The 6631-nt window shown below is 39.3% G+C and overlaps 1 long non-coding RNA gene across 4 annotated transcripts; it reads left to right on the forward strand.

Annotated features, from left to right (window-relative positions):
* Window positions 1-2410: 2410 nt before the first annotated feature.
* On the forward strand, window positions 2411-5311 carry LOC143483158 (uncharacterized). 4 transcript variants are annotated; one of them, XR_013122418.1, is made up of 4 exons: window positions 2411-2465; window positions 2921-3117; window positions 4169-4273; window positions 4364-5311. It is a non-coding gene; the product is annotated as an uncharacterized LOC143483158 (long non-coding RNA). The 4 variants fall into 4 exon arrangements; XR_013122415.1 differs by having other exon boundaries at window positions 2419-3117; XR_013122417.1 differs by having other exon boundaries at window positions 2419-3117; window positions 4377-5311.
* Window positions 5312-6631: the final 1320 nt, after the last annotated feature.

The following is a 6631-nucleotide window of genomic DNA, read 5'->3' on the forward strand; positions in this document are numbered from 1 at the left end:
CAGTCTTGAGTGACTGTTTTATCCACCAATAGCGTGTGCGCAGCTCGGCTGGTGTTCCTGTCAGTGCCTTTCTGGGTCCTGCTAATGATCACTGAGCCTTGTACCTGCTCATCTGAGCCACACTGGTGCATTAAAGGGGCCCCCTCGGCAATTTCTGCTATTTTCTTTGGGGTCAGTAATGTTTATCCGTCCGTTTATATTATAGTAGTTCCAGTACTTTGAAATTACTTCACATTTGTTCAGAGACGAACCTTCATTCACAGCAAAGATGAAACGAACAAAACCAACTAACAAAAACTAGCAAAGTGAAAAAAACAACAGAATACAACAACACTAAAACATTAATCAGAATTGATTCAGTTGGGTTGGTCTGCCTCTTTCCCCCCTTTTGAAGTCTCTATTATAAAATTATTTTTCTTTTAACATTTTTACAATTAAGTTTTTATAGGATATACACCTGAAGAGGAGGAGTTATTATTGATAATAATTTAATTATGAATAAAAAGACTCTGAGCTTTATATCTGACCTGCTATTCAAATATGTTACTAAATCCGCCTAATTTTAAAATTACTCACTGCTATTGGCTAACAATGGCTAGTGGTTGTATGGCTATCATCCATGGGAACTGTGTTCAGGACGGGAGAATGTGTCCAGACACCACACAGCTTAAGTAATTTTTGTCACGAACAGCAATGTCTAAATAAATGAAACATTTGAACACATTCGAGCAGCCTCTCAACTTCAATATCTGTTGCTATAGTTCAGAAAGTTATGTTGCCCCCCCTCATCTTTAAGAAAAACAACAACAAAAAATGTTTACCCAGTTGCTCAGTTGAGTTACAATTACCAAATCAAGAAATATATATTGCATTTATGAACAGTATATAAAGCAGGTTAGGAGTACAGCTCTAGATATACATGTGTATTTTTATTTCAGTATTTAAATTAATAGAGTAAATTAGATTGAACCGTAGTGAGGAGGAGGAGGAGGAGGAGGAGGAAGGGTTTGTCTTCCCTCCCCCTGAGAATGTGACTGGTGCATCTTCGGGAACCCCCTGCCACACACCGCAGATGAAACAGCTGGGACTTAAATCCCAAATCATTACATTCCAATACGAAAGCGCTAAACCAGCCATCCACCATGAAAGAGTGAGAATGCTAGAGAGAGAGAGACAGAGAGAGAGCCTTGCACAGTGCTAGAGAGAGAGGAAAGAGAAAAGCCAATTAGGGCTTATGCAATATGGTTATGCATTTATTTAATACTTTATTTAATTTAGTATATATATATATATATATATATGTGTGTGTGTGTGTGTGTGTGTGTGTGTGTGTGTGTGTGTGTGTGTGTCTGTATAAATAAATAATGTATATTCTCTGCACTGCCATTTTTTAAGTGATCTGCAGAAAGAAAATGCACAACGTACAATGCAAACACAGCGGTTTACTACACAAGGATCTTAACATGAACTAACAGTGCACCAGTCGGGCCTGCTCCCAGTCCCCCGTGTCCCCAGGCCAGCTGGAGGGCGTGGCCAGCACCACACTGGCCTTGTACGCCCTCGGACCAGTATGACATCAGTCCATCTGCAGCATCCCAGACTGGGCAGAGAATTTGGCATGCATCTCCATACAACTGAGCTGTGGCTTTCTGGCCAGGGTCCATCCTTATGACCTCAGGTCAAGAGAGGTCAAATCAAATAGAACTTACCAATAATCACACCGGGTGCATCCAACTATAGTTCATCTGGAAACTTGGGGAAAAATTTAGAAGTCATCCTGCTGATCCACTGATTATGGTGATTGTTACATATGGACGGGAAAGGCTGGATGCGTGTGTGAGGGTGTGGGCATCTTTAATGGATGTACACAACCACAGGAGTAAAACATGCAGACTTACTGAGATACACTAAGGCTCGCAGAACAAACAGAGATCAACATTAAGGTAAACAAATACAAGAAATTAACGATAGCATAGACCGACCAAAAATACACTGAAATCCGAAAGAAAGCAGAATACGAGATACACTAAAATACACTTAAGCGCTATACATATACACAGACATATTTACATGCAATAATCTAGAAATACACGGAGTCAACATACACACAAATACAGACACCAGAATACCTACACTAAAACATTGAGTGCAGTAAGTAACATATATTAACTAAACATGTGAATACAACATAGCAGACTATAACCCAAGATTACGACCCTTGAAACATTAAAAGATCACAGGACGACAAAGACACTAAAATGACAGACAAAGTAAGACAGCAAACACAAGGAATAAATACCAAACCAAGAGACCAAAAACAAACTAGAAACAGCTGAAAACTATTATAGAGAGCGGAGATCTAAACAAGAAGGCATGACTGACAGAACAAGGAACAGGACAGACAGGAAGGGGCGGAGCCTGGCACGACAGTGACCCACAGCCATCCACAGCCAAGCTGATCAAATGTATGTAAACTGCATGCCATCTTAATCCCCATAATGTATATTACCAAACAGGCTTCACTAAAAGCAAGTCTCTCTATTTAATTGCTCCAGATTACAGAAAGAGAACCATGTTTTAACCAAGCAAGGACAACTATGTGCAATCACTTACTTGACAGGCATGATAATATCAAATTTATTCAAAGAGATCCTCATTAGTCCTTTTTGAAGCTTTTTTGCTGTATACCAGGATGGAATCTCTACAAACTAATCCTTTCATTTTGGGCCACAGCCTTGACTCAGCATTCGCACAAGGGAATAAACAGTCCTTCTGTGCCAAGAGGCAGCTGAGAGCATCCAGAGCTTTGATTTGACACTCACACAAGCGTCAGCAGGCTCCCAATTGAGGAGTAAATCACTGTAGAGTGGATTTTAGAGGAGGTGAAAATGCGAAACCCTTCAATTTTTGCCTGATGAAGGTAGGCACGCGTCTCTGATGATAAACGCAGGAGGTGGAGGTTGCTGTAGAAAAGGTGTTTCTTGGCAAGCGTATAAAAACTGCAGCTTCCTAATGGGCCCACTAAAGAAATCAGACAGAAGGGCCAGGAAAAAAAGCTCCAATGACCACGATGGGGAGTCTTGATGCAGAAGTCCACACAAGACACACAAGCAGCACGTGAGTGGCCCCAGACAACGAACCTTGTGTGGTTATGCAAACAATATATAGAACTATGACAGTACAAACCTACAGTATGTGTTTTTGGACTCTCTGGGTTTAGTCATTTGAGTTTGTGTGGTTTCAAAGGCTAATGGCAGTTTGCTGCTCAGTTCATGCAGCATATATAACTTTAAAAAGACCTTAAAATGTTAAACTTTAGGAAAAGCTTTTGTTGGCAGAGGACACAGTTGGAGGTAAAGAGGAAACTGGCAAAAAGGTAGAGAGAGAGAGAGAGAGAGAGAGAGAGTGAGTGAGAGAACAGCTTGTCAGGGCCAGGGGTGAGGTGAACATGAAATAATTGAAAGTGCTTAACGGTGTTGAAACACTGGAGGAGTGGTGTGGGGAGACCAGAAGAAAAGGAACCTGAGAGAGAGACCAGTTGTGGAGCAGAGGTCAGTGCCAACAATTAGTCCAACATTTCAGACATTTTCATATTAATGAAATATGCAGGCCAGGCTGCGGAAGGCTCCATTATCTTAACGGAGATAATGCTGGGACCTAAAATTCCAAGGAGTGAGATGTGAGTGTGGTTAAGGAGTGAGATGTGAGTGTGGTTAAGGAGTGAGATGTGACTGTGGTTAATGAGTGAGACATGAGTGTGGGAGGGAGTGAGATGTGAGTGTGGGTAAGGAGTGAGATAAGAGAGTGGGAGGGAGTGAGATGTGACTGTGGTTAAGGAGTGAGACATGAGTGTGGGAGGAAGTGAGATGTGAGTGTGGTTAAGGAGTGAGATGTGAGTGTGGTTAAGGAGTGAGATGAGAGAGTGGGAGGGAGTGAGATGTGAGTGTGGGTAAGGAGTGAGATAAGAGAGTGGGAGGGAGTGAGATGTGACTGTGGTTAAGGAGTGAGACATGAGTGTAGGAGGGAGTGAGATGTGAGTGTGGGTAAGGAGTGAGACATGAGTGTGGGTAGGGAGTGAGATGTGAGTGTGGGAGGAAGTGAGATGTGAGTGTGGTTAAGGAGTGAGACATGAGTGTGGTTAAGAAGTGTCTCTCCTGTCCATTTGCAGGGCTGTCTCTCCGTCCTTGCTTCTAAGACAAGATCTTCATCTGGAAACCACTATTGTCTCCACCTCCACGTGTTCCATGTTCCATCTCCTCACCTGTATGGAGCGGTAAATATGATTTCATATGTGTTCTTGTGTGTTTATTCCGTGGTTTAATGTGAAGTACTTTGGCCTAGCTGATAGACTCAGTTTTGACAGACGTTCCCGACAGAGGCTGTGGTAGTTGGAGGTGCCTACGGCTGAACTTTGAAGATGCAAGTCACAGGGCAACAAGACAATTTAACCAGTTTAAACACCATTTTCTGCTGTTGTTGCCATGGGACTGTAATACCTAAGAATTGTAAGTAAAACTGAATGGGTGTTGCATTCACGATGGATTTGCAGTGACCGTGCAAACACACCGATTACAGCGTGTGACCACTATAGAAACATGAATCATGGAAAGCAAGAATAATGTCATTGGATTTTGGTCAAACAAAGTCACAAGAAAAGGTTTGGACGTAAAAACTCAAACCAAGCAAAAACCTGAACCTTTCCTTAATGTTTTATATGAGATGCGGTGTCCAAGTCCTTATAAAACCTGCAGCCCTGAGGATTACCAATCATGTTGGCTTAAAAGCTGTCTCCTTGGCTTCATCACGAAAGATAAAACTGGATCAAGTTATTAAACTTGTACCTAATAACTGTAATCTAACATTCATTTCACATTCAGATAACCCGCATGTGCGCCGAGGCTTGCTGGAAGAATCCAATATCAATTTGCTTCATCAGCAAGATACCCAGACTAGAGCAGCAAAAAAAAGACAATTTTTAAAATTGATTATTCAAATGCCTGAATCAGCAAATAACTGTTTAATCAGCTTAAATGTGGCTTGGAGACGAGGCTAAATCCAGTCATTTTACATTTGTTATCATTATCAGCTGATAATTTTTTTGTAAAATGCTGATGTATAACTTATATGAATATCTGGTTACTGTGCTGACATTAGCTTCATATTTCAGAGAGAAAGAACATTTTGTTATTGTACTGTATTGCAGCAAGGAATAACTTCTAGCATATTTTTACTTTACTGACTATACATGAATATCCAGGATGTTGAGGTCATGCAAAATATATTTACAGAATGGGCTGTACTGTAAACTAAAGTTGACCAAATTAATTAACATAATGCCTAATAAAGTCCTGATGAACTGCCATGTGATTAGGGTTTCGAAGCCAAATACAATTGTGCAATATAAACATTGCTACTGCTACATTTTCACCATCGACTCAAGAATATTTCCTTTTTGGGTGCTTGAGTGTGCACACCATAGTCCTGCTTCTGTGGAGAACTAGCTTAGTTGTTGATAAAGTCAATAAATTTTATAGCCCTGACAAACTTTTTCCTCTAGATTTTACAGACTTCCTCTTATTTTAAAAGTGTAAAATAGACAATGAAGATTTCTGACTGTAAATAGAACTATGCAAGTATATATATATATATATATATATATATATATATATATATATATGTATGTATATATATGTATGTATATATATGTATGTGTATATATATATATGTATGTATATATATATGTGTGTATATATATGTATGTATGTATATATGTATGTATGTATATATATATATGTATGTGTATATTTATTTATTTATTAACCTTTAATTTAACCAGGCAAGCCAGTAAGAACAATATTCTTATTTACAATGGCGGCCTGACAAGCGCCACAGGACACTTGAGAAGAAAAGAGAAACAGAAAAAAGAAAAAGAGAAGTAAAGAAGATAAAAAATTTAAGAACAATTACAAGCATCAATAAGTAATTTCTTAATGCAGTCCTTGAAGGCAGTTAATGAAATAAAAGTGTCCAATTTTAGGGTTTCTTGCAGTTTGTTCCAGTCGTTGGCAGCAGCATGTTGAAATGCAGTACAGCCTAGAGCAGTAGATGTTTTAGAAGGTTTTAGCTTAATATATGATGAAGACCTTGTGTTATATGTAGCTGAATCTATTTGCAGTAAATTACATAGATAAGGAGGTGAATGACCAAGTAGAGTTTTGTAGATAAAGGTAAACCAGTGAATTTTACGTCGAGTGAACAGAGAGGGCCAGTTAACAGATGAGTAGAGCGTACAATGATGAGTTCTAAATGGAGCGTTTGTTGCAAACCGTATGGCAGAATGATAGAGAGTGTCCAACTTATGAAGCAAGGATTTGGAAGCTGATTGATAGATAATGTCACCATAATCAAACAGAGGAAGTATAGTCATTTGAATGAGCATAAGTTTGACCGCTATAGTAAATGAAGAACGATTTCTGTATAAAAAACTGAGTTTTGCCTTAATCTTTAATTGTAACATGGAGATATGATGGGAAAATGATAGTGAACTGTCTAACCAAATGCCTAAATATTTATAAGTGTTGACCAATTCCAGAACCTTACCCTCGATGGATGAGATCTTTAGAGGAGGAGA

This window comes from Brachyhypopomus gauderio, chromosome 19 (genome assembly GCF_052324685.1).
Source record: "Brachyhypopomus gauderio isolate BG-103 chromosome 19, BGAUD_0.2, whole genome shotgun sequence".
NCBI lineage: Eukaryota > Metazoa > Chordata > Actinopteri > Gymnotiformes > Hypopomidae > Brachyhypopomus > Brachyhypopomus gauderio.